At 42.8% G+C, this 22292-nt stretch overlaps 1 long non-coding RNA gene across 1 annotated transcript; it reads left to right on the forward strand.

The window, feature by feature from the left end:
- Window positions 1-105: 105 nt before the first annotated feature.
- Window positions 106-16737, forward strand: LOC116640935. The gene is made up of 3 exons (XR_004301115.1): window positions 106-223; window positions 3057-3193; window positions 16600-16737. It is a non-coding gene; the product is annotated as an uncharacterized LOC116640935 (long non-coding RNA).
- Window positions 16738-22292: the final 5555 nt, after the last annotated feature.

Raw genomic sequence — 22292 nt, forward strand, 5'->3', positions numbered from 1 at the left:
CGGGGGGAGGAGAATGCGCGCGCAGCTGGCGGAGCCCGGAAGAGGGTGGCCGGGCCCCGGCCTGCTAGCCACGCCCCTTCCTCAGCCCTTCCCTCTGGACTAGTCGCGCCGCCGCCGAGGCCCGCCCCACTGGCCGTGGAGCCTGAAGGGGCGGAGGAGAGGGCCTAAGCGCAAGCGCAGTCGCGTGCTCTCGCGTCCTGGGGAAGTTACTGCGCAGGTTCAGGTGAGGTACGACAGGGTCTCGAAGGGCTAAGCTTGTCACTTTGTGGACTTTTTACTCTGGTTTCTCTTCAGATCGCATAAATCTTTCGCCTTTTTACTATTTTTAATGCCAGCGAGTACTACTTACTGGACGCTTGTGCTACACTGGCCACAATGCTAAGCACACATTTACTGCGTTCACTCAACATGTATGTATTGAGCGATTCGTACGTAGCAGTGAACAAGGCACACTAGGTCCCTGTCCAACAACCCCAGGAGGTACTTATCCCCATTTTATCAATGGCGAAACTGAGGCTCATGTTGATCAAGTCACTGGTCCAAGATCATGCAGCTAGAACGTGGCACTTTCAGTGTCTCATCTCTGTCCTTTATAACCTCTCTTTGATGGGAGGAGAAAAATTGTGACCACATATTTCACAATTTAACCACCTCCCACCACCCCTCCGCTCTTCCAACTTGGTCTGCAATTATCATCTTCCCAGAAAGTTTAGCGCACCTCAGCACAAGGCCCCTTTGACTTTCGTGGAACCTCGACACTTTGGCCTTGTGTTTGTGGAGATACACGCACGCACACACATATAAAGATATTTATATAGTTCATATTTTACAACTAAATTGGTATAGATGAATATATTAATGTTATGCAGCAAAACATTTTCTTTAACCTAAAAGCTCATCTTTCTTTTCCGACCTTAAAAGCACTTAAAACATTTTTGTGGGTCCCTAAAAGTATTGTGGGCCCCAGGCACTGTGCTTGCACCTTATGGATAAGACTGCCCTCCCTCAGGCCACCAAAATGAAGTTCAGGCTCTCTCTCTTGGCATTGAAGAGCTTTCATAAGCTAACTTTGCTGTAGGTAAGTGAGATTTCTTTGAAAAGTGTATGGCAGTTTACAAATCTCTTAATTTCAGAAAGATCTGGGTGTGAATCCCTGATCTTCAACTTACTAATGATTCACCATTGGGCATGTCACTTGATTCCTCAGATCCACAGTCTTTTCTGCAAAATAAGGATAATGATGGTGGGTGCCTATCTCACATGGGTCCTGTGAAAATTAAATGAGATAATACAAGATGCTTGACATATAAGTTTTTAATACATGGGAATGGCTATATTTATAATTTATTTTGTAAAAATAGGTGTTTTCCTATTCTTTATCTTTTTCCAATATAAGGTTCTAATATAAGGTTATGTTGAAATCCCTTCTAGCCCTATAGGTCTATGCTTCTATTCCTATATTCTTTAATTCCGATAAGTATAGTTTGTTTGTGGTCATAATTTAACATCTCTGAAATCAAGAAATTTGCCTGTGCCAAGTAAAGAAGAAAGCTGTGCAACAATTGCCATTATTTGTCCAGCTGTGGACTTAGGTCTGGCTAGAAAGTTTCTGTATATCCAATTGTCACCTGAATTGAAACCTAGCTAATGCTTATTGAACACCTAGTGTGAAATGGGAACTGACCTAAGAATCATGTATACTTTCTTATTTAATACCTACAACACCCCCACAAAGTCAGTGCTATATTTGCCCCATTTTATGAATGAGAAAACTGAGTGTCATATAGGGCAAAGACTTTATAAAAGACATAAAAATTGGCAGTGCTGGGACTTGAATTCAGGCACATGTGACTTGGGAACACCCATTCCTAAGCACCATTCTATACTTCATCCCTTATTTCCACTTGTAGCAGCTTAGGTGTAGATCCCTGGTTGTTACTTAAGTCTCTGTGGAAGACATTACCTTGGATGCAGCACTGAAGAGAAACATTGTTGTGAATGCAATGTGCCTATTACATGCTAAGCAATACAGTTGAAGACTATAGAAATTGTCACTTCTTGTAATAAGTCACAGAATTTTCGAAGGAGGGCTTATGACCAATTGCAGCATAATTAGAACTGTTCATTGGATGCCTATCAGGGTTTCTAGTTAACTTTTTTTTGTTTTGTTTATATGGAAAGAGATGTATACACAAAATATTGAGTGTAGCACTGTTTGTAAAAGACTAGAGACTATCACTAGAGAGCTGTTGTCATACATTTTAATACATCCATACTGTGGAATGTGTGCAGCAATTAAAGACTGAGGCACATGAGTGTGTCCTGATATGGAACAATCTCTAAGAAATACTTCAAGTGAAAACAAGAAGGAGAAAAGTAAATAGTATGCCAACATCTGTTAAACTATGTAAGGAGGTGGGGGGGAAATATATATATATTTGTGTAAATGGACATTGAGAGGGATTTTTCCTACTGTCCTGAAACTGCTGCTGAGGCCCAACTCTGGAAACCAAAAAGTCCATAAGGAACCCACTACCAGTGACTGGAACTAGCTATCTTCCAGGAGAACATTTGAGGAGCCATTGTTCGAGAAACCAGCCCTTCCACCAACCCCTACCTCCACTCTACTACTCCCCACCCATTCTCCATTCCCACCCCCTCTCCCCACAGACAAACCATCACCACTAATCAGTGGAAAGAATGGAGAGTTGAGAGGGAAGTCAGGCTTAAGGAAAGACCAATGTCCTAGAAAGAGACTCATCCCTTCTTCTCCCTCCATGAGGGAGTGTATCACTTCCTAGAGGCAAGGGAGGAAGACTCCAGGAGAATCACTAGTGAAGACTGGGTGTGCCTATAGAAAGAGGAGACTGGCAACCCCCCAGATATCTGTTTGGGCATTGGACTAACTGATAAGCTCTGCCCCATTGTATCCTTGGCAAAGGAAAACACAAGAGAGAGACCACATGGCAGGGGGCTTTGGATGGCATGGTGGAGGGCTCTAGATGGGGGGGGGACTGAAACTGCCCCACCAACCCACACATACCTTGCTCTCTCAGTCCTAGATTGGAGTGCAGCAAAGAGATGTTCATCATCGGGATGTGGCATGAATGACACAAGCTGGCAGTCAGCTGGAAGATAAAGCAAATCGGTGAGGGGTCACCCCTTCCTAGGGAGATGAGTGGGATCACTCGAGGTACTGTTGCTTTGTCATATCTACTCATTCTTGTTACATTTTTACCTGTTTATATATTTATAATTTCTTTTGTAAAAATAGGTGTTTTCCTATTCTTTATCTTTTTCCAAAGGCTAAACATTTGAAGTTACTTTCAGATCTATCATGTTTATTTAATAATAATCTCCTTATTGGTTTTAAAGGCTTAATTTCATTGGTTAATTTTGTTTATTTATTTTAGATTTTTCATTCATTGTTGTATCTTGGATTATAGATTTTTTTTTTCCCTCTCTCTCTGTCTCTCTCTACGCTTACCCCTTTTTGTCTAGTGGTTTTGGAGTTGCCACCATTCCAGAACCAGATATTAAAATATTGGTATTCCAATTCCTGGGTAATATTGAAGATATTAATATTGAAGCAAAACCAATACAATTTATACTCTGAATTTTATTACCGTGTACATGTGCTACCTAATTGAAAAGCCTAATGTATTTTTAAGTTTAGTTGGTTACTCTCCAGTGGTAATTCAATTAAGTAAAAACAAACAATAAAAATAAACTACTACGTCAACCAAAAAAAAAAAAAAAGCAATTGATGAACTTCAAAATTTAGCAGATCGACAGAGAAGTAAAAATCAAGTGCATAAGACTCTTTAGTCTCTGGATAGGAGAAAGGATTAGATGCCAATTCATGATACAAAAGAAGAATGATGCATAAATGTAAGGATACGTATGCATTCTACTCAATTGTAAAAGAAATATTGTGACCGTTTAAATAGTCCCCCCTCCGACATACCCCTCCACCTTATACCAATCCCCCCAAAACATAATCCTCTGGCATCATAGCTTATTAGGGCATGATTTCTAAAGTTAACAACAACAGCAACAACCACAAAATTATATAAGGTGAAAAGTGTACTTAAAATTTTTCAGGAAAGCTCCGCACTAGAGACTGATTTATCATCTCTTAGTTTTCCTCTAGTGTCGGATCTGATAGCCATCTCTTTGGCTGACCACCAGAAGAAGTAGGTGGTTTGGATTTAGAGGCCATGTAACATGAAAAAAATGTGCATCTTTGAACTTTAGAATCACACTCACTATGGCCAAATGAGCACGCCGTGAGATCTACACGAAAACTGAGATCTACTAAGAAAATAACAGATTCAGCTCTTTTATCACATACAGAGTAGTATTTAAATTTTCTTTATTGCTCTGTTGACCTTTACATTTAGTTGAAATAATGTAAGTTAAAAGCGTGCGTGATGTGACACAAGTGTATCAAACTGATGGTGACTGTCACCATGACACAAATTTGGCAGGTGCTGTCAAGAACTGGGATTTTACCCTAGTTGCAAGCTGAAAATTTAACCTAATGCAGTTTCATGGATAGAAGCAGAAGACACGAAACTTCTGGGTCAGAGACAAAGGACTATATTCTCCGCAACACAGCATGCAGCATGAACGTCAACACTTCTGCATCCGTTCTTGGCTGTCTGAACACACAATGTGTTACAGTAAAGGAACTCTGAGCTTAAGGAAACCAAATCTTTCATAGTGGAGAGTAAGCATTTCTGCCCTTTGCTCTGGAGGGAAACTATCTCTATCTTCGAAGGCTGTTTGCTAAACAAACATCCTTGAAAAAATAGTCTGGGTTAAATGACAGTCGGTGCCTCTGCTCACAAGATGTGCAGAAACAGAAGAGACCCATGGAGGGTTGTCTTCCAGCAGGGGCAAGATTTCATTGTGTTGTACTACATTTGGTGAGTGAGTGAGGGGTATGCCGTAGACGAAAGAAGATGGTTTTGAGAACCACAGTGACTTTAGCTCCATTTCTAGCGAACATTTTATTAGCCATGTGATCTTAGTCAAATTACTTAACTTCTCTGAGCCTCAACTACATAATGGAATAATAAATGTATCCCAGTGGAATTGTTGTTCAGATCAACTGAGAAAGTATAGCTGAGAGTGTCAGGCACAGTATCTGGAATACCCTAAGCATTCAACAAATGCTCAATCCTTCTATCCTTCCCTCATTCACTGATTCCCTCATACATGTCAATCAGGTGCCAGATCCTTCCATCCCTCCCTGAAATTGGGAAGCAACTTCTTGGGTTCCTACCTGTGTTAGTTAGGATACATGGGGTTCAGATGCTGTAACTAAGGGACCCAAAATTGACAGAGGCTTTCACAAGTTAGAGTCTGGATAGGTAGTCAAGGGCTGATATGGCAGCTTGAAGGTGGCCATTTTTCAGATCGTCCTTGGTTGTTGCACTGCTACCCAAAAAACATAGCTTCCATCTCATGGTTCAAAATACTTACTTCAGCTGCCGCCATCATGTCCCATTCCAGCCAGCAGAAGGGAGGAAAAGAAGCGGTTAGTAAGGGCCTTCCCTTTAATGTATGACCCAGAAGTTGTGCTCATCACTTCTCATTACCTCCCATTGATGAGTCATGTGGCCACACACCTAGCTACAAGGGATGCTGGGGAATTTAGTCTTTATTCAGGGCAGGATTATTATTAATAGGGGGAGAAAAGAACAGACACAGAAACAACTAGCCATTTCTGCCATACCACCTTTCGCTTAAGAGGGGGCAGGCATTAGACCTCGAAGGCCTGGGGAAGTTGGAGTTACACTCTGAAGTCACCAAGGTAAGGATTGGAGCCAGCAGCAGACCATGAAATTTTTCCACCAGTGTAATTCCCCCAGGATGCCCCTTTTGAGCTCTCTGAGGGACTCTGAGTAAATGGCATCCCATTTGCTTTGCCTGCATTCTGAACAAGCTGGGACATAAAACAAAAAGGAGCAGAGGGGAGCCAGTAAAGATCACCTTTACTAGTGATAGTAAACCAGGTTGGAGAAGAAGCTTTCAGGGCTGGTAGCTGAAGGGCACCACTAATAGTGAATCCCAGAACCCGGCTGCAAGACCAGGACAGCCCCCACGGCTAACAGGGGGCAGAGCCCCAGGAGTAGCTCCCTCCCAGTAAGAAGGAGGACAATGCTGAGTTGAGCACAACCAGGTATTCTCAAATTTACCAAAGGGAGTAGTTCCTCATCTACCCAGGAATGGATAAAGCAGGGAGAGAAAGCAGGAAATGTGCTTAGAAAAAACCCTTCCCCATTGAAACCCAGACTGGAGAAAAGGGGGTTCCCCTCTACCATCCACAATGAACACAGAGCAAGGCTTAGAAATAACGGAGGAAGCAACCATAACACAGCCAACAAATACAAGAAGGACCCACACTGACAGGTCAGAAATTATCCGACACTGTAATTGGATTTGAGCCCCAGCCTGGCCTCTGAGGAGCTGTGTGTCTTTGGATAGGTTCCGTAAAGTCTCTAATTCTTCATTTCCTTGCCTCCAAAAGGAGGAAATAGGAGTGTCTAATTCCTCTGGTAGTTGTGAAGAGAAAATGAGGTAAAGCATGCAAAGCTCTTTGCCGAGTGCCTGGTAGTGAATGAGCCCAGGGGAAATGGTAGCTGCCATTATTATTTCTGAGGGCCAAAATGAATAGCTCCTGGAGCAGTTTCTCCATGTAAACTGGGAAAGGAAAAAAAAAACAAAAACCTTTATCTGCTGTCATGGCATTCAACCAAGATCAGAAGGGTTTCTGCCGAATAATAAAAATAATTGGGAGAGAGAAAGAAGAGGGGAAGAATGGGAACAAGGCACCTGAAGGCTCAGCTGGTCAGAAAGACTGACTGGAACAGGGCCCGGGGCAAACTGGGCTGGGCCTTCCCTTTCCCATACCTGCTGTGCCACCCCAAACATTTTGGGAAGGGGCAGAGGAGGGATGGAGCCCACCTATTTGAACCTCCCTGGCATACTCTGGGGTCCAAGTAGGTGGGCTCTATCCCCTGTCAATCCCCTCCTTAAGCACCCGCTCCCTGCAAAAAACCTCACATAGCAGTTAATATTTTGAAGGTTTTTATGGATGGTACTTCTGTTTAAAACTTTAAAATCTGCTGGATAAGGGAATCTGAGGTCTCATAAGTTCTGTGTTCTCTTACTGAGAAAGCTGTGAGATCCGTTTGGGAGTGAGCACACATCACAGTTAACAAGGCATTCACTCACCAGTGATTCACTCTTCAGTGACTAATGATTGCACTTGGACTTGAGCTCCTCTCTCCTCCTGTCCATTGGAGCCCCTCAGGGCCTCCTTCCTGTTTTTCTGCTCAGACTCTTATATTGGCAAACCAGGAAGGGTCTATGGACACCTTTTTAGCCAAGCCTCCATTATGCAGAAGAGAAAACAGAGATCTGAGATGTTAAATGACTTGCTCAACAGTCACTCAGCAAGCGGGTTCAGACCTGGGACTAGAAACCAGACTTTGGATTGCTAATCTATTGCTTTGCCAAGACTTAGATCCCAACTCCACAGCCTATTAGCTCTCAGACTTAGGCAAGCTTCTTAATCTCTCTGGACCTTAGTTTCCTCATCTGTAAAATAGGTATGGTAGCCCCTAGTTTATTGGATTGTTGTGAAGGTTAGAAATATATGTAAAATTCCTCTCCGCCATAACCCGCCCCCCTCATTCCCACCCCTCTTGGGTGCCCAGGGTGTCCGGTCACTTCTGGAGGACGTCCCTGCAGACTTCAGGCCTAATTCTGCACACTGCCTCTGGCTTCACTGGGGGGAGAGGTGCTCTCCCCTTCCTCGTAGTGCCTCAGTGTAGGTGAGGATTTAGTTATTTTAGAATCCCCAGAACACAGTATCTGTGACACAAGTGAAACTTTTGAGAGCAGACAGACATAATTTTAATGGATTATTATGCTTAAAAATCTTTATCTCTCATTCTTCGATCTTGCCTAAGATTCTTTTCCCATCCAGATATTGGAGAGAGAGCAGAGAAAAGGGTGTGTGAAGGAAGAATTCTTTCTTGCCTTCATTGTATTCTGGGTTTTATAGGTTTAATGTCTGACCTCCGTCACCCTGAGCTAAGGAAGAAGGGTACCATTTCTGTTGGATTACTGTTTATACCTGATACAAGTATGTACAAGACATAAGAACAGAAACAATAAACAATCTGCTTCATCAGTAAATGAACACAGGGCATCTGGACTTCACTAAGGGACAGATGCCTTCAAACAGTCTCTGTTTTGGGACAATAACTGGGGTCACTGGTTTTCAAATCTCTTGGGACAACTACTTTCTGCTTCCCTGATTCCCACATCTACTCTGGTATCAAAATGAAAAAGCTGGCTGACCAGAGCATTGCGGACAAGCTCCACAAGAGGGTGTAACAGGCCCACACCAGGCCAGCTCCCCAGTCAGAACTCCTGGACTTTGGACATTGGTCCCAGTTGTGTTGCTCACACGGATCTGGTTTGGCAGCAGTATGTCCTCCGTCTCTGTTTTAGTTCCTCTCTTTTCCAAACTCGGGGAAGTGGAGAAGCTTTTGGTACTTGGTGTACTTGGATTCAACTCCTGGCTCTGTCATTTATTTGCTGAGGCGTTGGCAAATGAGTTAGCATCCTGACCTGTTGTATTAATGATTGGTAACTTTTTCCCAAGGCTGGGGAATCACAAAAATATAGACTCTTGGTGCAAGAAGGGACCTTCAAGATTGGCCAGGAGAATCTGCACATTTCACAGATGGGGAAACTGAAGCCCAGGCTAGACCAGAACCCAAGTCTCTGAGCACTTGAACCTATACTCTCTCTGCTACACCCAGCTGCCCCCTTCAAATACGCAAGAAACATAAAAGCATTCATCGGCGAACAAATGAATGAAAGATGACCAGCAAGTCCACGCCTTTCTAGAGCGAGGGCTGTGGATCCAGACAGAAACACAGAGAACACGGAATGCTGCATCCATCATCCAGCTCCCGTGGTGACTAACTGGAGCAAGTTACTTCACCTGTGGTGCCTCACTTTCCTCATTTCAACAGGGGAGAGGGGAAGTAATTGGAGTTACTAATGGTACCTACCTCGAAGGGTATTGGGAGGATTCAGTGGGCTCACACATAAAGGGCTCAGCTCAGTGCCTGGCACCTAGTAGGCAATGATGCAATGTTAGTTCTTATCACCTAAGCTGTGTAACCTTTCCGAGCCTCAGTGTTCTCATCTGTAGAGTGGGGATTTTATATATAGTTGTGGGGAGGATTAAGTGGTACAACATATAAAAGACCTCAGCAGGGCACCTGGGTGGCTCAGTCAGTTAAGTGTCTGCCTTCAGCTCAGGTCATAATCCCAGAGTCCTAGGATGGAGCCCTACATTGGGCTCCTGCTCAACGGGGAGCCTGCTTCTCCCTCTCCCTCTGCCCTTACACCCCTGCTCGTGCTCTCTCTTGCGCATACTCTCACTCAAATGAATAAATCTTAAAAAAAAAAAACCAACAGAAAAGCCCTCAGCATAGGACCTGACTCATGGTAATGATATAAAATATAATCTATAATACGTAATAATAATAAATATTACTCTATCCCCTTCCACAAAGTAAAGAATGGCCATTTCTAAGAACAAACCTTTTCACCCATTGCTGGTGTGTTAGTTGAGACCTCATCTCTCTCCCGAACTATTGCTGCAGAGTCCACATCTTAGGAGGAATGAGGGATGCCACCTGGGAGGGGATGCCAGCCAATTGTTGCCAGGAGGGCACACAGGTTCCTTATTGTATGCTTCCTACAGCAGCGGTCACAAACTACCACACACTGGGGAGTTTAAAACAACAGAAATGTGTTCTCCCACAGTTCTGGGAGTCAGGAATCTGAAATCAAGACGTTGGCAGGGCCCTGCACCCTCTGAAAGCGGGCTGAATCCTTCCTTGCCTTTTCTAGCTTCTGGTGGTGACCGTCAATCCTTGCTGTTCCTTGGCTTGAAGCTGTATCGTTCCAGTCTCTGCGTCTGTCATCAGCCACATGGCATTCTCCCTCTGGTGTATCTGTGTCCCTTATTCTCTTCTTATAAGGACACAGTTCATATTGGATTAAGGGCCTCTCCTGCTCCAGCATGACCTCATCTTAATTGCATCTGCAAAGACTCTATTTCCAAATTAGGTCAAATTCACAGGTAACCAAAGGTTAGGACTTCAACATACCTTGTGTACAAACACGGTTCAGCCCACAACGCTTATTAAAAGATTTTCAAAAAATTTGAAATTTTATGAGCTCTTCCAACTTATTAATATCTATAATTTACATATAAATATATTAACATGATTATAAGAGATTTTATTTCATTTGTTCATATAAAATTAATGTAATATTTATTATTATAAATATGTACGTTCAAATTATATTAATAAATTATTAATTGAATTATTCAAATTATTCATAATTTGTTGACTGTTAGAACAGTTAATTAAAAAAAAAACTAGAAGAGCCAAACAAAACATTTCTGTGGACCTGATTGGAGGTGCTCCACAGAAGGTGCTCGGACCATCACTTTTCAACCCCTGGCTCATGGGCTGTCAGGGTGGTCTTCCTACAAAGTAAATATGATGATGTTACTCCCTGCATGTTAGCCAATAGCCGACAAATGGCACATTCCAAAGAATGCTTCCAGCTACATCTCCCTGGTCTTCTTGGGAAGCCTGTGCTCAGGTGTAGCTCCCCTGTCTTAACCTGACCCAGAACAGACCTTCACTGCCAGGTCTTTGCTTGTGTGTTTCCTCCAGAAAGAGTCCCTATCTTTCCCACTCCCCACCCCCAACAACCCACCCCTGAGTTCTCTCTGCTACTCATCATTCAAGGCCCAGCTTAAAAGCCACTTCCTCTATGAAACCTGCAGACCCAATGGTGTCCTCCCACCCTGGGGTTCTGTAGGACCTTACTTCTGCATTTGTAGCACCTTCCCCAGTTTTTCTGGTGTTGTAGTAGGGTTGTACTGTTAGCTGCTTCTCCCACGAGCCTAGAACTCCTGGAAGTCAGGAACTTACCTTGGTCATTGTATTCATTTGCTGGGACTGTAACAAAAATTCTTTGCTTGAGCAAACTGTAGTCAGCCTCCTGAACCTTCTCTTGGACCCGTCTGTGCATTCCCTTATAAAATCCAGTTTTAACAAGAACCGTGCTAAGTCATGTTAGCAAGAACCCCCCACTCTTGATACCTGATCACATTCACTATCTGATCAGGTTCCTCATCCTCCGCCATCCATCAAATGATGTCCAAACACTGGGCCTGTCTTCAATAAAAATCTGTTAGGTCAATTTAGCCAGTACCCCGCCACACACACCTCCTGATGTTTCCTCTTAGTCATTTTCCATCCCCTGACCCCACGCTACTCCCTGGCTACAAATTCCTAGTAGCCCATGCTCTGCTTGGAGTTGAGCCAATCTCCGCCCCACTGTAAAATCCCATCACAGCCCCTGTACCTAACACTATAGTCCAGAACGAAGGCTGCCTTACCATCATGAACAAGTGTTACTGAATATTTTTTTCATTAGCAGTGGCCATAACAAACATCATAGACTGGGTGGCTTTTAAACAACAGAAATTTATTTTCTCACAATTCTGGGGGGTGGAAGTCCAAGATCAAGGTGTCAGGGGGTTGGTTTCTTCTGAGTCCTCTCTCCTTGGCTCGTAGATGGCCAACTTCTGCCTGTGTCTTCACATGTTCTTCCCTGTGTGTGTCTCTGTGTCCCAGATTTCCTCTGCCTGTAAGGACACTAGTCATGTTGGATTAGAGCCCTTCCCCATGACCTCATTTTAGCTTAATTACCTCTTAAACACCTTATCTCCAAATACAGCCACGTTCTGAGGTGCCGAGGTTAGGACTTTCAACATATGAATTGAGGCTGGGACACAATTCAGCTCATACTGTCATTTAAAAAAAATTTCAATAACCCAAATAATATAGAAATGTATTATTATTATTATTATTATTATTATTATTATTATTACTACTACTACTACTATCTCAAACAATACAGGTAAAGCTAAAGTCCCTGTTTCCCTACCTGACTCCACCCAGTGCCCACTGCTACCAGATCTATTTCTTTTTTTTTTTTCCAAAGATTTTATTTATTTGTCAGAGACAGAGAGAGACAGGCAGAGGGAGAAGCAGACTTCCCATTGAGCAAGGAGCCCAATGCGGAACTCGATCCCCGGACCTGATCCCAGGACCCCCAGATCATGACCCAAGCCAAAGGCAGATGTTCAATCGACTGAGCCACCCAGGTGTCCCTACAGATCTGTTTCTAAGCCTTTGTATATGTGGGTGCACATACATGAAGATATAGCTTCACTGTTTTTTCTTTTACATAAATAAGATCATGTTGTCCACTTTGTTTTACAAATTCTCATCTTCTTCTTATTTTTTAATGTGTGTATCCCAGCGCTGCTCTGACCCAGGGCTTAAGCATGTTGAGAACATTTGTTGAAATACTGAAAAGAATGAAGGCATGGGGCGTAGGTCTGCTGTGAATTTTCTGGCAGCCGCCTAGTATTATAGAGTCTCATTTTCTTTGTATGTAAAGTGGAGGACAGTAATCATAATACTCAGCTCCTCATTGTTTGGCATTTAGCAGTTATCCTTCGCTTTAGTACTCAACCAGTACTGTCTGAACATCCATCCCCCATGACCACCAGAAGTCCAATATCCTTATTCAGTTTCACTTCCTTGACATTTCTGAGAATCCAGGGAGCACTTCCATTTTGCACAAACCCATCCTGGTGGGTAGCTCATTTCTGCGGACCCAGTGGCTTTTCTGCTGCTCTGCCTGCACTCTTCTCTCTGCTTTTCTTTGCTTAAGCAAAGACCCAGACTAGTAATTCATTTCCCCAAAGCACACCGAACACTAGCTTAAGGAATTCTACCAATGCCTCCCTGATAGCATCATTATCATCCTCATCATTATCACCATTATTATCTCTCAGAGAAGCCTCTGGATTCATTTCTGCCTACATAGCCCTTTTGCAGGTGAGGAATTGGGGGTTCAGAGAGGTAGAGGAGCTTTCCCAAGGTCACTCAGCTAGTTGGTGGGAGAGCAGGGTCCTGTCCACAGCATTTTCTAGGGTATGGCTAGTATAGTGGAGGAACCACACCTCACTGAAGCTGTTTTACACAAAGGCATTAAGGAACTGAACCGCACATGATCTCAGGGTGGTGGCATTGAGCCCCACATTGAGCTCTGTGCTCAGGGGGGACTCTGCAGGAGATTCTCTCTCCCTCTCTCTCTGCCCCTCTCCCCCGTGCTCTCTCTGTCTCTCTCTTTCTCTCTCTCTCTCAAATAAATAAGTAAATCTTTGAAAAAAAGTAATAACCACATTGTAAGGCAGTTACTCTATTTTCCATTATCTTCCATTCCTTCTGATTAAATTCAGGAAAGCCTCTCATAGTATCTGATTTCCTTGTAAAACTTCTCTAACATGTGCCAATCTCCCTTTTTAACAAAGAGAAAGCAGGCGACAGTATCTAGCTAAAATTTAATCACACTGTTCTGTTTTCCTTGTATTTATTTTTATGGAAATGATGTTGATTTCCCATCTACGTTGCCATATAAATGTCCTTGTTATTAAAAGTGAATAGACTGGGGCACCTGGGTGGCTCAGTCATTAAGCGCCTGCCTTCGGCTCAGGTCATGATCCCAGAGTCCTGGGATCAAGCCCCACATGGGCTCCCTGCTCAGTGGGAAGCCTGCTTCTCCCTCTCCCACTCCCCTGCTTGCGTTCCCTCTCTCGCTGTGTCTCTGTCAAATAAATAAATAAAATCTTTTTTTAAAAAAAGTGAATAGACTTACAGAAAAATATTAAGTAAATAGTAGTGTAGGTAGTTCATTGAAATGGCAAAATTGTGCAATTTGGGGCCTCAAGGCTGGGGAACACTGCACATAATAATGAGGAACTTAAGACTGGATGCCAGAATCCACTGCCTGGCCTGGTCTCCTGGGTCCCGGGGGAGGGGGATGGCGCCTCTCTCCCCAGTTCCTGGCAGGGACCATGAGGAGATGCCCCTCGCCCCAGTCCAGCTCCAGCCCCAAGAAAAGCCAGTTGACATCACAGTACTCCAGACCTACCAGGAGCTCAGCCCTTCCTTTATGCTGCCTTATTATCCTAAAGGGCTCCATTTCAAGGGGGATCTCCATCTCTCTTCACATAACAAAAGTCTCCTAACACTGTTTTTCCTCAAACAAAAAAATTGCACCCCTCAAGTGCAATTAAAATGGCAGGCAGCTTTGCAATGGCAATTTATTAAAGGTCTGTAAAGTCTTAGGTCACAGGAGTAGCCTCCCTTGCCTGGCCCAGCCCCCAGATGGGGAGGGGTATGCTAATGACCCAGTTCTGAATGAAGACTCTTCCTAAAGCCCAGCCCTTGCTTGATCTTGGAGCTGGCTTGTTCTGTTCAACATGCCCACTTTTCATGGGCGAGCCTTCTTGGCTTGGCATTGGAGGCCCTTCACCATCAGTCCAATCTGGTGAGGTAGAAGCTCATTGGGCCAGGACTTTGGATTCTGGGATTCTAGTGCTAGAATGATCCCTAATTTGCTCTGTGACCTCTGCTGTTTCCCTCCCCTCCCCAGGCTTGTTTTCCCATCAGTAGTAAGAAGGGACCAGAGTCTCTTCCAGGGCTGATTTTCTGTTGGCTGTGGCTTGAGGCTGAATTAATTGATCAGCTCAAGATCAAAGAGGCTGAAAGAGCCAGCAGTGAGGTCCAAGCCTCATACTTGACCACCCCCAGGCTGGCCATGGAGAACTTCAGGTTGTTTTGGGCCTGAGTGCCCTATCTCAGGAAAAACAGGTCTGCTGGGGACTAAGTTGGCCTCCCCGCTTGCCAAGGGGTTTCCTTACCTAAATAACCAACCACAAAGCCCTACAGAGTGAGGAAGCTGTTCACACTTGACCTCTTATGACTCTCCTCCCATCCCAAATGACTGGTTCCAGCAGGAGAATTTTCTGTTTTGTCTTTTAAAAAGGAGAATTTTTTTTTAACATGCCATAAAACAGATGTTCTGCATGAAAATGTTTGGACAGTATAGAAATGTATAAAGAAGAGACTCAGAGTCAACTGAAATATTATTTACGTACCCCTGCCCGAGACATTTTTTTTTCAAGATTTTATTTTTAAGTAACGTGTACATCCAATGTGGGGCTCAAACTCACAACCCCAAGATCAAGAGTTGTACGCTCCGCCTACTGAGCCAGCCAGGTGTCCCCTCCCTGAGATATTCTTCATAAACATTTTTTGTGTTCATCCTTCTAGGCTTTCTCTAAAAGTATAAAGACATGTATCTTCATAATGAGGAGAGGATGAAACTAGAAATACTGTTACAAATTTTTAAAAGGCAATATTGTGACTCATACAAATATAAAAGGAGCACTTGTCAAAGATTGTATGTAACTCAATAATTAATGAAAGAAACAGTCATAAGCTAAAACCAGTTCAAAGGAGAATCAGATAGATCTAGATCTAGATCTATATATAAATTTGCTAATAGATGCAAAGTTGGTTATTATCTTTAGGGCAATAAAGTGGTGTTTGGAATTATCTCGTAAATTGTACATTTATAGGACAAGATCAATTTGCGTTTCTGTGGGCAAGAATAATTTGTATTACCATCACTTTTCTGTAACTTACAGGGTTGTGAAATAGTCTGGTCAAAGACAATGAAAGACTCAGACCCCTGTAGAATCAGGTAACCCCCAAAGATAGCACTCAACATATCACTGAAACAACACTCCATAAACTTTCAAAATTTTCACCCAAACATATATTATGGTTATAATAGCTCATATTTTGGGGCTGCTCACTATGTGCCAGACACTGTTGTAAGTACTTTATAGTATTAGCTCATTTAACCCTCACAAGACTATGAGGTAGACTCTATTGTCACTCCATTTTTACTAATGAGAAAACTCAGATACAGAGAGGTTAAGTCATTTGCACAATGTCACACAGCTAGGAAGTGGGGAAGCCAGAATTCAAACCCCTGTTAAAGAACAAAAGTTCAACCAAGTAAATTTTAAAGATTGAATTAGCTTTATGAATCAGTTCATGAATCGGGCAGCTTCCCATCTAGCAAGGAGAGGGGAGCTCCAAAGGGCTACAGAAAGGGAAAGGTTATTAAAGGCAGGGCAAGGAAATCATAAACAGAAGAAAGGATTATTTTGGGTGAGGTCACCTTCCTTTGGGGACAAAAGGGTCTTATTAGGTGGATTACCTCATCTTGTTTTGGGGGATGGAGAGGGCCCATGTGACAGATTACCTTACTGATGCTGACCATACGATTCCTGACTGACCAGTTAAGACTATCTCTGAGGGAGGTCAAGACTGCAGTGAGGTTAGCTACTAAGCCCCAGTTTGGTGACATGGCCTAGCATAACTGACTCTATTTTGGGCATGCGGTTTTCTTTTTAACACCCCTAACTACTACAGTATATTATCATTTATCCAACTTTTGATTGATAGACATTTGGGTTGTTTCCAGTTTTTTTTTTCAATAATGAACATTTCAGTGAATATCTTCATCTCATTCTCTACTTTTCAGAATTCCTCCAAGTGGAATAGCTGGGTTCAAGAATATGTGCATTTTACATTTGATAAATGTGGCCAAATTGCCCTCCAAAAAGCGGAATCAATTTACACTCCCATTAGCAGCCAGCTTAGGAGAGTTTATTTTCCTACATCTTTGCCAACAATGAGTAAGTACATCAATCTTTTCAGTATTTGCCTGTCTGATAGATGTAAAAAAAAAAAAAAAAGGAAAAAAAGGTTTCTTGGTGTTATTTTAATTTACATTTCTTTTTAAGGCAAGAATTCTTTAGGACTCTTTTAGATGGATAATTATCAGTGCCAGAGATCACTTTGCACTCTCTCTCTTTGCCCCCCACCCCCACCCCAGCATAGAGCTTTAAACTCAGAGTGAGGTGCCCAGTGAGAAAAAGACCTGTCCAAGGCCATCCTGTGAGTCAGGGGTGGACCTGGGACTCTCCTCAGGATTTTCTGATTTCTTTCAGAAATAAATACAGCCTTTCTTATGAGCTTCCCTGACACCAGTGTTGTTTTTAGTCTGAATACCAGTGGGAATGATGGGAACCCAGCAGAGAAGTAAGTCCTTTGGGTTAGTCAATCAATGGAGATGATATAATTAGTAGGCCATTCGAAAAACAAAACAAAACAAAAACCTGGATTCCTACCTCACCACAATGGACCAAACACTTAAATGTAAAAAAAAAAAAAAAAAAGTTGGAGTGCCTGGTTGGCTCATTCGGTTAAGCATCTGCCTTTGGCTCAAGTCATGATCCCAGAGCCCTGGGATCAAACCCCAAGTCTAGCTCCCTGCTTCTACTTCTCCCTTTGCCCCTCCCCCTGGCTCGCGTGCGCTCTCTCTCAAATAAATAAATAAAATCTTTTAAGAAAAAGGTAAAATCAATAAATAAGTAGACTATAAGAAAAATATGAGTAAATTAGTTCTATGATTTATTTATTTTTAGTTCTATGATTTATAAAACAAATCTTAAAGAAAGGTTTAACAGATTTGACTACTAAATGCTTTAAAACATCTATGTGGCAACAATCAACAACAAACCACCACAAATGAGTTTGAAAGACAAAAGGAGAAAGTACACAAGATCCCGCTTTTTTATTTTTTTTATTTTTTATTTTTTTAAAGATTTTATTTATTTATTTGACAGAGAGAGACACAGTGAGAGAGGGAACACAAGCAGGGGGAGTGGGAGAGGGAGAAGCAGGCTTTCCGCTGAGCAGAGAGCCCAATGCGGGGCTCGATCCCAGGACCCCGGGATCATGACCTGAGCCGAAGGCAGACGCCTAACGACTGAGCCACCCAGGCGCCCCAATCCCACTTTTTTAAACAAAAAAAACATATGTCAGAAATCACTTAGGCATTCACCAACTGTTAGACCAGTTATAAGACTGAAAAAGATAATGCCTGTGAATGTGGCTTACGCAAAGGCATTTTTCCTCAATGTAGGCATGGTTGTTAGGATCGCCTTCATGATCTTCCTAATTTCCACTGATGCAGCCAAAATCCCTGGAAAAGCGTAAGACAGGGGTGCAGGTATGAAGGGGGCTGTGGGGGTGTCTTTGAAAATAACCATACTAGATTCGAATCCTGGCTCTGGTGGCATTCGCCGGTCTGTTAGCCGGATGTATACCGTCCCTTATCTCTTCATTTGTAAAATGGGGCTAGTGATACCCACATCTCAGAGTGTTTCTGAGGAATCAATAAGATGATGGATGTGGACTACCTGGCACAGAGCCTGGCACTTATTAGACAATTTAAAAAAATGTGTGTTCCCTTCCCATTCCCTTCTTTGAGAAGCTGCAGAGATCTCCTGGACTCTTCATTCAGCAATGTTTATTTCATCCCCATGCATGCAGGGCACCATGCAGGTGCTGGGGAGACCAGTGTGAATGTGAGAGAAGCAGTTTCTGTCCTTTTGGAGTTTATAGTCTAATGATGACATTGGACATGGACCAGATAATTTTGCAAAAATGAATTCTTTATGGCTGAAGCAGAGCTTTGAAGAAAAGAAACACAGAGTGCAGCAGGAGCCTTGGGAATGTTCAGGAAAGGCTTCTGAGGAAGGGATCTGAGGGACGGGGGAAGTAGATTGGTTGGAGCTGCGGAAGGTGGACCAGGGTTACCTGGAGAAACCAAAGGAAGGCCAGTGTGACTCGAGCCTGGGCAGGGCATTCCCAGCTTGAGAATTCCGATTCTCACATCCCAGGCGGAAGTTCATCCCAGTGTCGGTCTGGACATTCTATGGCCAGGAGCTCAGTACTTAGGTAAGCTGGCCCGTCTGGAGGATGGTTGGTGCACCCAGAAATTCAGTTGCAACATGTTGGCTACTGTACCACTGCAACCAGGAAGTCGACAGCTGGTACCAAGTACTTGGTCTTAACCTGAAGCAATCAGTCACTCTTTTACCAAGCCTCACTTTTCCTCTCTGGCATTTATCTGTGTTGTAGTCACCTGTTCTTACGTCTTCCTCCACTGTCTTTTAAGCTCCCCATCAGAAGAGAATGTGTCTTTTTCTTCCCTCTGTCCCCAGCTCCTAGCACAGCCCTTGCACATGTAAAGTGCTGTTGAGTGTTATGTTTGTTGGATGAATAATAAATGATGCTTTGCAAAGATTTAGTCATTTGATCTTAGATAAATATTAACCCCCAATAGTGTTTTATTGAGCATCTACTGTGTGCCAGGCTCATTACTGATATTACCTCATTAAATTGCTTTTTAGAGACTGTCATTATTTTGCCTCCATTTTCCCCTCAGCTTTATATGTTAAGAAATTCAGATAAACACCCAGTAGTGCAATTGCTGGGTCATAGGGTAGCTCTATTTTTAATTTTCTGAGGCACCTCCACACTGTTTTCCAGAGTGGCTGTACCAACTTGCATTCCCACCAACAGTGTAAGAGGGTTCCCCTTTCTCCACAACCTCTCCAACATTTGTTGTTTCTTGCCTTGTCAATTTTTGCCATTCTAACTGGTGTAAGGTGGTATCTCAATGTGGTTTTGATTTGAATTTCCCTGATGGCTAATGATGATGACCATTTTTTCATGTGTCTGTTAGCCATTTGTATGTCTTATTTGGAGAAGTGTCTGTTCATGTCTTCTGCCCATTTTTTGACTTGATTATTTGTTTTTTGGGTGTTGAGTTTGAGAAGTTCTTTATAGATCTTGGATACCAGCCCTTTATCTGTAGTGCCATTTGCAAATATCTTCTCCCATTCTGTGGGTTGCCTCCCTGTTTTGTTGACTGTTTCCTTTGCTGTGCAGAAGCTTTTTATCTTGATGAAGTCCCAAAAGTTCATTTTTGCTTTTGTTTCACTAGCCTTTGGAGATGTATCTTGATGTCAAAGAGGTTACTGCCTATGTTCTCCTCTAGGATTTTGATGGATTCCTGTCTCACATTGAGGTCTTTCATCCATTTTGAGTTTATCTTTGTGTATGGTGTTAGAGAATGGTCGAGTTTCATTCTTCCGCATGTGGCTGTCCAATTTTCCCAGCACCATTTATTGAAGAGACTGTCTTTTTTCCATTGCATATTTTTTCCTGCTTTGTCGAAGATTATTTGACCATAGAGTTGAGGGTCCATTTCTGGGTTCTCTGTTCTGTTCCATTGGTCTATATGTCTGTTTTTGTGCCAGTACCATGCTGTCTTGGTGATCACTGCTTTGTAATATAGCTGAAATCTGGCAACGTGATGCCCCCAGCTTTGTTTTTCTTTTTCAACATCTCCTTGGCGATTCGGGGTCTTTTCTGATTCCATACAAATTTTAGGATTGTTTGTTCCAGCACTTTGAAAAATGTCATTGGAATTTTGATCGGGATGGCATTGAAGACACAGATGTAGTGAAAAGAAGGGCCATATGCACCCCAATGTTCATAGCAGCAATGTCTGCAATAGCCAAACTGTGGAAAGAGCCGAGATGCCCTTCAACAGATGAAAGGATAAAGAAGATGTGGTCCATATATACAATGGAATATTACTCAGCCATCAGAAAGGATGAATACCCAACTTTTACATCAACATGGATGGGACTGGAGGAGATTATGCTAAGTGAAATAAGTCAAGCAGAGAAAGTCAATTATCATATGGTTTCACTTGTTTGTGGAACATAAGGAATAGCATGGAGGACATTAGGAGAAGGAAGGGAAAAATGAGGGGGGGGGAATCGGAGCGAGAGATAAGCCATGAGAGATTATGGATTCTGAGAAACAAACTGAGGGTTTTAGGGGGGAGCAGGGTGGGGGGATAAGTTAGCCCGGTGATGGGTATTAAGGAGGGCACATACTGCATGGAGCACTGGGTGTTATACAAAAACAATGAATCGTGGATCACTATATCAAAAACTAATGATACATTGTATGGTGACTAACATAACATAATAAAATAAAATAAAAAAAAAAGAGATTCAAATAAACAGAAAAGTTGGAAGAACTGTACAATAAACACCACACACCTCTCATATAGGTCCACTAATTTTGCCATAGTTGTTGTAGCTCTGTGTGCATGTATGCACGTACACACACACACACATTTATCCTCTGAACCATTTAAAAGTTGCTGATGTGATAACTCTTCACACCTGAAATCTTTAGCATGTGTCTCCTAAAAATAAAAACACTTCTCTACATAATTGTGATGTCATCATCACACTCAATAAATATAAGATTGATAAACTAATACCTGAGAATGGTCCATGTTCGAATTTGTCCAGTTGGCCTGATTATGTCCTTTATAGCTTCTTAGTTTTCGTCCAGAAGCATAGAAAACATTTTAAATTGTCATGTCTTGGGGCACCTGGGTGGCTCATTCCATAAGCATCTGCCTTTGGCTCAGGTCATGATCCCAGGGTCCTGGGATCGAGCCCCTCATCGGGCTCCCTGCCCTGCGGGAAGCCTGCTTCTCCCTCTCTCACTCCCCCTGCTTGTGTTCCCCCTCTCTCTGTGTCTCTCTCTGTCAAATAAATAAATAAAATCTTTAAAAAAAATAAAAGTAAAATTGTCATGTCTCTTTAGTTTCCATTAACCTGGAACAATTTTCCCCACTTTTTTTTGTTTTTGGTCTTTCATGTCATTGGCATTTTTGGAGTCTAGGACAGTTGTTTTATAAAACATCCCACAATTTGGGCTTCTCTGGTGTCTCCTCGTTATTTGATCAGGTTATACATCTTTGGGCAAAAATGCTATTCAGATGATGCCATGTTTTTTCTAGCGCATCACATCAGAAGGTACATGTTGTCAGTGTGTGCCATTGTGGGTGATGCTAAATTTGGTCACTCATGTGAGACAATAGGTCTCTGCCCTTCATTCCTGGCACAGAGCACCTGAACCCTTTGTAATTGCCTAAGTGATAGGACCACTAGCATCATTTTTTGTTCGAATATCTTGTCTTTCACCCCGGGTCCTGACACAGAGCTCCTGAAACTCTTGTGATTTCCTGGGGTGATAGGAGTGTCTTTTGTTCTAATGATGCAACTTTGGGTGGGCTCCTGGTTGGCTCTTGGGTGAGGGCTGGTTACCTGAAAGACAAAGCCGTGACTAGAAGTGTGGAGCTTTCAGCCCTGCCTCTCATCCTCTCCAGAAGAGAGAGGGGTTGAAGATGAAGTTAATGTTCAATCATGCCTGTGTAATGAAGCCTCCATAAAAATCCCCAAAGTATGGGGTTCTGTGTGCTTCCAGGTTGGCAAACACATCCACACATGG

Source organism: Phoca vitulina, unplaced genomic scaffold, assembly GCF_004348235.1.
Source record: "Phoca vitulina isolate PV1807 unplaced genomic scaffold, GSC_HSeal_1.0 scaffold21, whole genome shotgun sequence".
Classification (NCBI taxonomy): Eukaryota; Metazoa; Chordata; class Mammalia; order Carnivora; family Phocidae; genus Phoca; species Phoca vitulina.